Source organism: Anser brachyrhynchus (genome assembly GCF_964034855.1).
Source record: "Anser brachyrhynchus genome assembly, chromosome: 6".
Classification (NCBI taxonomy): domain Eukaryota; kingdom Metazoa; phylum Chordata; class Aves; order Anseriformes; family Anatidae; genus Anser; species Anser brachyrhynchus.
In genome coordinates this window covers 42,229,406-42,240,429 of record NC_137700.1, presented here as the reverse complement: position 1 = coordinate 42,240,429, position 11,024 = coordinate 42,229,406, and the positions used below count along the sequence as shown (strand labels likewise).

The 11,024-nt window shown below is 39.5% G+C and overlaps 1 long non-coding RNA gene across 1 annotated transcript; it reads left to right on the top strand.

The window, feature by feature from the left end:
- The first annotated feature begins 3,633 nt into the window (after nucleotides 1-3,633).
- Nucleotides 3,634-10,780, top strand: LOC308196904. The gene is made up of 3 exons (XR_013952496.1): nucleotides 3,634-6,018; nucleotides 6,529-6,657; nucleotides 7,122-10,780. It is a non-coding gene; the product is annotated as an uncharacterized lncRNA (long non-coding RNA).
- The last annotated feature ends 244 nt before the right edge of the window (nucleotides 10,781-11,024 follow it).

The following is an 11,024-nucleotide window of genomic DNA, read 5'->3' as shown; positions in this document are numbered from 1 at the left end:
TGATCTTAAGGGTCTTCTCCAACACAAATGCCTCTATGATTCTAGAGGACCGACACATTATTTTCTGTGGTGCTACGAAGAAAATACCTGCTGCAAAACTGGCAAAGAGGCAGCTCAGGCAGTAGATGGTTTAGAGATCTTTAAGACTACTACTTCAATAATCTGTTATAGGGAACCTGATTTACTTTTACTTTCATTTAGGTTACTGATAACGAGGAATCACTTCTAGGAACACCATGGTAGCTTTGCAGATACGGCATGTGACTATGTGATACCAGGCAGCACTGTGATGTTCATTTTAACCTGGAGATACATTTAATTAGCTCATAAAGTGAGCTGTTGCTATGTGCTGTTCTTCCAGAGCCCCAATATTCAAATCTAAAATTTAATCTGGTTTGCTTTTTTCCGTGTTGAAGGATGCTGAAAGAACATGTGTCCCCTCATGAGAAATGTACTGCTGACAGCCTTTCTTCTGGTGTTAACAAATGGTTAAACTGAATTCTTATATAGGTTGGCACCACTTTGTTTAAGTGGATGTGTATATATGCATGACGTGGGAATTATGTATACCTATGTTTATGTTCCTAAGGTGGGAAGTACCATTTTCAAGAGAATGAAAATCAAAAAAAAATTATTTACAGCTTCTACATATGAAATTCCAGTTCTGTATTGCAATAGCAAAAGTTATTTTGATGTCAGTGAAAAAAGGGGGTTGTCCTGTTGTCTGGTCATCATCTGTAACACAAACAACATGAGTAATCCCAAGACCAACATAAAGCCCCACTGATACTGAATGAGGTTCTATATTCATTTTATTATGTTCCACATTTTCATTATAATGAAAACTTGTTACAAATGCCATCAAAATTTTGATAGCCAGTAAAAAATATTCCTCCTAGTTCACAATGCATAAATATCCCAATGCTTGTTTTTACAGCTAGGGAAAAAAAAAAATCATGGGATAGGACTATAATATTGGGAAAGTAAAAGATTTTTATTTTTCTCCAGCAAACATAATATAAAGTACCCTTATGAAAAATATTTTTCATTAAACTGTAAAGTGTTCTAGCTGACATATTTTACATACTTGAGCATAATATGTTTCTTCACACTGGGCATGTATGTTTTTCATTTGCAAAGAGGAAACTGAAAAATGCTTCTTTCTTTAAAATCTGAAAGCTTTATCACATCATTATGTCAGCTCTTTGGATTCTCACCTTATTTTTTTTTAATGCATCCCATGGAATTGGAGGCACTTCTCCTGGAGCAAAGAAACATTCTTTTTCATAACATTAACTCCAAGAAATCCAAATGCAGCATTTGGCCACAAATGATACTTGAAATTCATGTCAGAGAGATTAGGAGTATCTTTGGAAAAGGATGAATGGAAAGAGAGCAGTCATCCTGCATGAAATATATTTGCAATAAATGAGAGAGACTCTTTAATGTACAGATGCAATCAAGTTGTATTTCATACTTACTGCATATGACTACACAAGAGGAATGTTTGTTCCATCTCAGTTAAGCATCGCTCTTTTTTGTAATATATATATTTTTTCATTGTCAAGCTATATAGGTAAATTCAACATTTTCAGTCAAAATATGTAAGTAGTTATGCTACACATACAATGCAAATTCCTTTTGGAAATATTCCTCCCAGGAGATGACGCGGAGGATTTATAACATTGTATAATAAATAACTGTTTTGTTTTTCTATTTCTCTTAAATGATATTCTGCTGGAAATGTTTTGTTTCCACTTGGGATGCTCGTCATGTACATTTTTCTATACAATTTGCATTTGGGGTGAATGACCTCTATGTCAGGATCATTTCTGTGATGAATGGCTACCTACGTTCCTTGTTTGGATATACACAAAGAGTTTTTTTATACCTGATGGAAAGGCACTTTTTAAAAGTACTGTTTTGTTACAGCGTATTGCTCTTGATCAGAATGGAAATAAAATTTAGTTTATGAGTTTGTGCTACAAAAACGGCTTCAGCCTTTTAGCCTTGGTCTTACATATACCTGATAGATGTATGATTACCTTGGGGATCTCTTCCAGGTGAGCATGGACATTTTTCAGGGAGAATTAAGAAGTCAAAACTGAATTGCCTTTGACCTGCTCGTTGGCTTCAGCCCGACAAGGTGTGGCATTTATAAACCTAGACTGAAACCTGACAATAGCTAGAGGGAAGTTTTGTGCTCTTCTGGGCTTCGCGCATCTGGTTTATAAGCATGCCCAGTAATCTTCCCCTTTTATTTTTATGGAATCACTTTGACTATATATGGGTCTGTTTTAAGCTTTTCTTCTAGCAGAATGACACTTGTGATAACTGGCATGCCAGATGCTGGACTTCCAATTTCCAACAGAAGTATTCAAGAGATGCCGGACTTCCAGTTTCCAACAGAAGTATGCAAAGGCACTATTTGAATTGATATAGTGGTATGTAGCTCCTGTGGCATGCAGTGCATTCATCACAGCGGTTTAGTACCTTTCCGATGGGTTAAAGAGAGCACCTCTCCATCCATATTGCTGATTTTTGATCAGCATTTGCTTCCTTCTTGCATTTTAATTTTTATTTTTACAGGCTATGCAACCATTAGGAATATAAAGACAGATTAATTATTTTTAAGTTCAGAAGAGAGATAGAGGTGTTCATTTATTAAGATTTTTGATTAATCTGTCCATGTTTTAGCCTAAAAAATGAGGCTGAAAGTGACTGTTTCATAAATTATTCTCCATCCAGAATAATGTAGACTGTTCTTACTGTATTATACTGAAACAGATAGAATGAACAAAACATCTTCAGTGGGTTTGATGCTTAAATGCAAATGTGTGAACATCTCCTAGTTACTCTTTATAACTACACAAGGGTTTCCAAAGTGATGTATTTTAGGAAGGCTATCATTAGCATAGATACAGCTTAGTTTATACCCTGGTAATTCATCTTGTGCTCCAGAATACAAAAAAATCAGATGAGTTTTACAGTGCTACAATAAATATAAGTGGCTTCATTTCTACTCAAGGGGAAAATCTGTTTTCTGGTCATACCAGAGAGTAAGATTTTACATTCTTCAGAGAAAAAGCAAGATGAGACTTTATGATGGGTCAGTCTCTTCTATCCCTGTGCGCTCAGCACAAATACCATTTACATTTGCAGTACATCTTCTTCTGCAAAAAGGATAGCGGGCATCATCTTAGGTAGCCCGCATTTGATTGACAGTGTGGATTTTGGATGCTGGCGAGTTAGCTACCTTTGGGCAGGATGGTTGCCTTGCCAATGCGAACTTTCTCGGCAGGGTGTCAGAAGGGCACGCAGCCTCTGAATTCCCAGTGCTTGCGGCTGGTGTTGGGAGCAAGAGGAGCTGAAGCCGCGTGGTTATGGTACGGCCACGCTGATGAGGAGAAACGTTTGCTCCCACGGGACCATGGGAGCCTTGGAAATAATGTTAGCAATTTCAGGTTTATCCGACTTCATCGCTGCCCAAAATTCCTCCTAATCTGGCTTTAATTTTTGTATTCCCGACTGAAATATGGAGCAACTACACTAGTGATATGTTGCATTGGTTCCTTATAGGAGCTGGACTTTAATCCTTACTTAATAGCAGTGTCCTCGTGCTCAAAAGTAAGTGCTCAGGAATATCATGGCAAATTTTGCGGCTAAAGGAAAGAGTAGTACAAATGACTGCAAAATATAAGCTAAAATAGAGTTCACTGTTGTTTAGTGGCAACCCGATCCTCTGTGCAATAACTTTGAATAACTAACAGTGTAAGGTTTTATGTGTTGGGTTGTTGCTTGGTTGGTTGGCTGGTTTTCTTTGTTTTGTTTTGTTTGTTTCTGTTTAGTATTTAGTGGTACTTTTTTCATATATTTGATATTTATAATCTAAATGAGGTTATGAACTCCATTTACGTGCTTTTAAGCAAATTCATAGGTAAGAGGCAAAGCAACCTGCTTTATGTAACAGCTGAGGGAAGAATCCTTCCCAGAGACCGACTGCCTTACTTTATAAATTCCAGCAGGTGTAGGTTTACAATCTAACGCATTGTGTTCAAAACAATTAAGAACAGTTTTCCAAAAAATAATGAGAAAGATATTTTCTGGTAACTGTATTCTGGTAAACTCATTTTTATTATGAGGTAGATAATGATCAGATAGAGGAGTACAGCTTGAGATGAAAACATACATTATTCCTGCTCAGAAAGCACTTATGCAGTACCTAACATTTAGAAAGCACTGAACAAATATTAACTCTTTCTTGTGAGACAGAAAGGTGTCCTTATCTCCATTTGCAGTGGAGAGGCAGCTAAGCTAAGGCCAGCTTTTTAAAATGTGACAAGCATTCAAAAATTGAGAACCTCAAAATACCAGACCACTTCTGTCACACCTCTTGATTATGTGTTTTTCCAAAGGCCAAAAGTGGCACATTAGCCAGGGCAGGGTTAGATTTCATAATTTCCTCGGTCTGCAGGCAACGTTCCCTCTTGCCTTTTGATGAACGATATGAGATGACAATGAGAAATGACAATGTAAGGACCTGATGTACTCCCACCTGTTATAAGGGTTGAGAAACTGGTTACTGAAATACCAACTATTTGGAGCAATAATGAAAATGATTTTGCAGAAAAACGCCTGCTCCTGGGCAGGATTCATAGACATGTCCTGCACGTGTAAAAAAGTGTTAATGTTGAAAGAAAATATATATATATATATATATATATATAAAATGAAAGCTTCCTATTAACTTTTTATCATATATCCATTTGAGCCCAGTGTTTGCTGCTTTGCCTTGCTTTGGCTTGAGTCCTGCAGCCCGACCCCTTGCAAAGGGGGTGATGGGCTGGGGACCCCCTCTTCCCAGCTGTGTTAGTGCCAGGCCCAGGTGCATTCAAAAAAAAAAGCATCCGTGTTGAACCTTGTGCCTCACGACTGATTACATTGATTAAAGTAGCTCAAAACAGCTTCTTCAAAATGAAGTATTGTTTATTGACCTGGGACCGTACAGCAAGCAAAGAAATCAACCGCTTGCTTTTGGTCGTCTGTAAATGTTAGCCTTTTCTTCCAAGTTTTTGCTTATTTTAGCTCAGTCAGAAAGTTTAGAAGTGAAGCTTTTTTTAAGTTTCTCTTTCCAAATATACCCCCCACAGTTAGTAGCTCACACTCTTTTAACTTTGAATTTTCCCTGCCTATATTACCGCACATATTTTTAGGAATTCTGCTATAGCATCCTTTCGACTTCTAACACCGAATGCTAGCTGAGAAACAGAAAACAGTTTGCGACCAGGTTCAGCACGACAATGCTGAACTTTTTTCAGTCGTAAATATTCCCTCTGAAACCAGCAACATTTTTTTTTTCCAGTCGTGTAGGATCCGGGATCCTGGGAGAGTGGCGACTTGTGCAACCTGTGCTCCGTATGGGTCCCCAGTGGGAGGCACCTCCAGCTCCCCACGCCGAGCACGGGGCTGTTTTGTGGCTGTGCTGCTATGGCACATCGAACGGTAGCTTCGCTACTCCTAGGAAAAAAAAAAAAGAGAGAGCAGATATAACTCTGAGTGCCTTCCTTTTGCCTAAGTTAGAAAAACAACTCAAAATTCTCTCCTGTCATGCTGGGAAAATGTCACTTTTCTATTTTTGTGAGGACACCGCACTTAGGTGAGTCAAGTACGGTGAGGCTGGCTTCTGTATTCAGGAGCTTGCTCTGGCTACGCCGAAACTTCAGCTGGCAAACTATTTATGAGGTGTCTGGAAACGGCGAGTGGCGAGCTCTGCTCCTCGCTCCGTAATCACCGGTCGGTGGTGTCACCCCGAGCAGCTGCACACAGACGTGGACAGACAGCGGTGGGGAAGGCAGCGCAGAAAGTCCTGGTCTGAAATTAAGGAAATCCTCCTCCTCGTCACAAGCCTCCGCCTGACAAACGATGGTTTGCTCATTTGGGAGAGAGAAACACTGACAAAAGGAACCATTACCCGGTCCGTTCTGAATGTTCTCCATCTGACCGTCTGTATATGAATATGTAGGTGTATCTATAAAACACATATATTGCCATAAACTGCAATGAAAGTATTAATATTCTGGACAGGAATCCAATTTTATTTTTAAGCAGCATTTGCAGGGGATTGTTAAATCTTATAATGGAAGCATTGTCTAGACAGTTTTCTCGCTGGCCAACTTAATTTTTTACTTTGATTGTTTTTAATGTATTTCCTGGAACAGAAAGTCCCAATAATTTGTTTACAGCCTTTTCTGGAAACTATCAGATTTGTAATATTCAGAACTGATATTAATTTTTTTTTCTAAGCTAAACCATATATTCCTGGAGCCTGAATGTTTGAGGGGAGAACAGTTAGTTCAGATAGTTATAAAAAAAAGTTATTAGTTTTTTTTTTCAAGTGAAGCACTATCAGGTGTATTATTTGGAAAGGAGCAAAGCTTTCTTTCGATGACAGTGAGCTGTTTCCATCTGATGATTTTTATCATGAATTACTGTGTATAAAATGAGCCTGCGTATTTCTGTATTTCGCAGTGGAAAATCACAATTACAGCCACTATCGGACTCGCTGCTGCTACATCAGCCTGAGCATCAAGGCAGAGAGCGTGACACGGCTCACAGGCCCTGCAGTTTCAGCCTCGGCAGCAGTCTTCGTAAGAAAGGGTAAGAAATTGTTGTGCAGCATTTTGAAAGCCGCTGCTGTTGTTCTCTTTCCACCTGGCCTTGATCCAAGCTCGCTGAAAGACTCACATTGATTTTGGTGAGCTTTAGGGCTGGTCCGGCTCTTCCATCAACGGTTTTCAGACTTCGCATCTCTCATTCATAAGCATTAAACCAAGTCAGAACGTCACCAGTTTGCACAACGCCATAGGTGCTGTTCATAATGCTTGTAATGTTACGTTTTTGTTTATTTTTTAATGCACTTTGATAATGCTGTATTACTGCCTTCCACTTTCAGGAAGTGTAACTTTGATTCATATCAAAGGCATAAAAAGCATGGAAGCACACTTTAAAAAAAAAGCTGGAATAGATGTATGAAGCTGAATTATCACCAAAGGCCACAAGTTTGTTTGTGGCACTTTTTTGTGGTTTGCTTATGTTGTGTTTTGTTTTTTGTTTTTTTTAAGGGAATTTTCCTTACCCCCCCTCCATTTTTTTCCCTCTTCCCTCTTTTTGTTCCCTTTAACGTCACCCCCCTGCTTTCTAAGAACCTCACCATCAGTCACAGACGAGGAAGTGCAACCCATCAGAGGCCAAATAAAGCAGAATTAGTCCCTCCAGGAAGCCAAACTTCCTGCCCCCGCGGAGCCGCCGTCGGACGCGCCGGCTGCCTGCCCGGACACCTTCTTGCTGCTTCTCCGAGCCTCATGGCCAACGCGACGGAGCCAGGGAAGGCTGCGTGAAGCAAAGGGCTCTAATTGCATCCCCAGGTGATTGCTGAGGGTTGCCAAAGCTGGTAGAGCATTTAGAGGGAGATTTAGTTTTGTAAGACTGCAGTCCTCCTATAGGAACCTGCTGCAGAAGGCTTCCTTCGTTGCACCAACACACCAAGTTCATCTACCGGTAGGTTTTTCAAGGGTTGCACCACCAGATACCTTTGCCTATGTAAGGCAGCATGGTTTCCCTAGCCACACTGCCACCCCCTGCATCTCCCTGCCTGTGAATACCTCTGCCACCTTCCAGTGCCAAGGATTAACTCCGCAATTGAGAAAGGTCTGCGGTTACGCGCGTGAGAACAGTTGTTGCATTTTGATGGTTCTTTTAGTGCTACAAAAAACGAACTTCTAATTCAACTTCAGAGCAAGAAATATTTTTTTTCTTGAACTCTTTGTATTTATATAGCTATCTGTCTTTAGATTAGACAAGTAGATACAAGAATTGTCTTGTAAAATTGTAGTTTCCCTTTAATAAGCCACTCTGACAGGCAATTATTCATGCAGTCTGCTCTGTGCTAAATGTTTTCTCATGCTGTGCATCCCTGTCTCTTGATTGCAGGAATGTGCGCCTGTGAATTATAATTATGAGTAAATATGAACTGGTATGTTTGAAATGATTTACTAGAGCTTCCATTGCTACATGATATTGATTCTGTTCTTCTGCTTTACAATGATACACTTCTAGTGAATGCAATTCATTTTTTCACTCTTCGGATTTTTAAGCTTGCTGTTTGTATTTACTGTTAGATATTTAGACAGAAGTTGGAGATACAATGCATCAAGTACTTCAGTGGCACATAGTTTGCTAATGATTAAGTTTCAGGGCAAAAGAAAAAAAAAAGTGTTAAAATTTGGTCCTGTAAAAATGAATGTGTTGTACATATATAACAAGACACGCCAAATTCATCTTCCTAATTATTCCATTTTCAGCAGCTACTTTTGGACAAAGAAAGGCACTGTGGTTGTGAATGTTGTCTTTAGGTTTGCTAGCTTTCAAATGGAATTTCAGATTATTGCTGTCGTAGTTTTTATTTTTCCTAGGTAAGAATCTGGGGTGGAACTTATGTAGTTGTAAGGAGCTGCAGTCTAGCCGAAGCTCATCATCCAGGATACCAGGATATCGTGGACACTGCAGAAAGAAGAAACCTGCAGAAAGCACTCATCCCATTTATCTCAGATGTGTCGGGGTGGGATAAATCATCTCCTAATGGTGCCCATCCTTCTCCTTAACTAGACAGCCCATATAGACTGTATAGACTGTAGACCAGACAACTCTTCTCATGCTAACACTTAAACTACATTTACCAGTAATTGAAAATTCCATGGGATGAGTATATATGTATAAAGTTAAAAGATCTGCTGCTGAGAGAGATTTATGCAACCAGCACAAGTCATGTTTAACTTAATAAAACTGACATTCAGTCATGATAAAAGAAATCCTGATCTCACTCCATGTAGATCTATATATATTTGGGCCATGCTGCGTAAAAGTCTAAAGCTATGTAAAAAATATGTGGTAATGATGTGTCATTTGGCTCTTTGGCTTCAAAAATGAGCTGTGTGATAGAATTGCACCAGGAAAGCACAAGAGTAAAAATAGCATTGGGGGCCTTATAGGATATAAAATATTTTTACTCCCAGGACTAATGCTGTTGACTAAAATGTCATGCTTCCTCCGAGAAAATATGAGGTTATGCAGGGTTCAAACTTGTATTTAATTTTAAAAAATAATATTGCATACATGGGGATGCAAAAAACAAATCACGCCAAGCAAAAATGATTAGTTTTTTTAATTAAATTCTAAATTCTGAATTAGGAAGAAGGGAGGGAAGTATATCAAAGCATCTAGAATTTACTGAAGCATTTGACACAGCGTGTCACAAAACTGTGTTTGACAAATGAATCAAAATAGATTGCATAGAAATGCAATTATGAGGACACGTAATTGGCTGAAGAATGTGCTAAGGAGTAGTTGATAAACATGAGAGTGAAATGCTGATCCCACACAGGATTTTATTAGGGTTTCAATAGACGGTGTGGAAGGAGCTTTCCAGTGCTACATTGCAGCAACATCTAACTTACTGGGGGTGCATCCGGCATAAAAGAGGACTCAAGAAATTACACAGATGTTCTTTCCTCGGAAGGCAATTACTGCTGCCTTCTCTAGCCGAAGGCATCATCGGGCAGGAGACATCTGGACCTGGATTCTGATCGCAGATATCCTCAGTTTACATCTGTACAGCCTTACCAATTCAGCAGAATTATTCCTCTGATTTACAGTTGGTGCCCAACATCACCTCCTATGTAAGGTTTTCACCTTTTGAAGCTGTTTCCCCACAGCTCACGCATGAAAATGCTAATTAAAACATCCTGGTTGTTCGTGGCAGGGCAGCAGTCACTTACAGACCACGGTCCACGCAGAATTTTCTGACCAAACGTAGCACTGCTGACTGGCTGCTAGGAATCACGAAGGAGAAGAAAGTTTTGTTGCTATAAGAGCGGTACGGCGAGATGAAAAATAAATGTAAGTCGCTCTGTGTCAGCTTCGTGATTGCCTTCGCAGTGAACAGCAAACCTGAGTAAAATACGAGATGGGATTGCACATCAAGGAAGCAGCAGGCTGTGGGGGGGATAATAATTGCCTTATTCCACGATATCACCTTCTGTGTTCAGTTATAGCACCGCAGAGAGAGCACAAAGTATACCAGTTTGGGGTTGTGGTCCCAGTTTACACTTTATAGTGTTTAGCTTCATTGTAAACGATTACACAGGTGCAGAGGTGCTGAATTTGGCGCAGCAAATACAGAGCGGTTTTGATGAGCAAGATGGGATATGAAAAAACAAACAAAAAAATACAACAGCGCTCTGGAATATATAAATAGATGAAAATGAAGCAAGAGCTCTGTCTTACTGCTCAGGCTACAGTATCACAGTGGTCTATCGAGCAGTACAGAAAGCTGAGAGTATTTATCAAAGTGCTCCATCAGTTATAATGGATTCAAAAAATAGAGCATTTCATATAGGATGGGCTGTGGACTCCAGAGCCTATATTCTCATCTAAATAAACTAGTTCCAATGGTAGGTGTTTATCTTGGTTTTCGCCTAGTCTCCCTTTGGGATCACTGAAGGGAAAATAATTCATCTCGTTTTAGAATACGTGCAAAATGGGTCACGTAGGTATTGTAAGTCAGCCCATCCCTTCCTGTTGCGCACAGTTAGCCTAAATAATTATGCACAGCACAGGGCTGTTCCAGCCAATGGAGTTGGATGCAGTTCTTAAAAATTGTCAGTTTTGTTAGCCACCTCAGTTCTGGTTTACTTAATAAGGCTATAGGTAGTGGTGCCTGCTATTTTTTTTCCTCTCTGTTTGTTCTACCTGCAAACAAAGGGATCCACATTTTAGGTCTTAAAGTACGCCATGCAAATTACAATCAAGCTGGTCAAGCTTCAGCAACCAGTGACATCTTTTGATGAAATAAAGGGTATCTTCCCACCAAAATAAAATAAAATAAAAATAAGATCTCCCTAGCAGCATTGAACTGGTAGAAAGAAGTCTCCCAGAGCATTTGTCCAGGATATATTTCCCTCTAATAA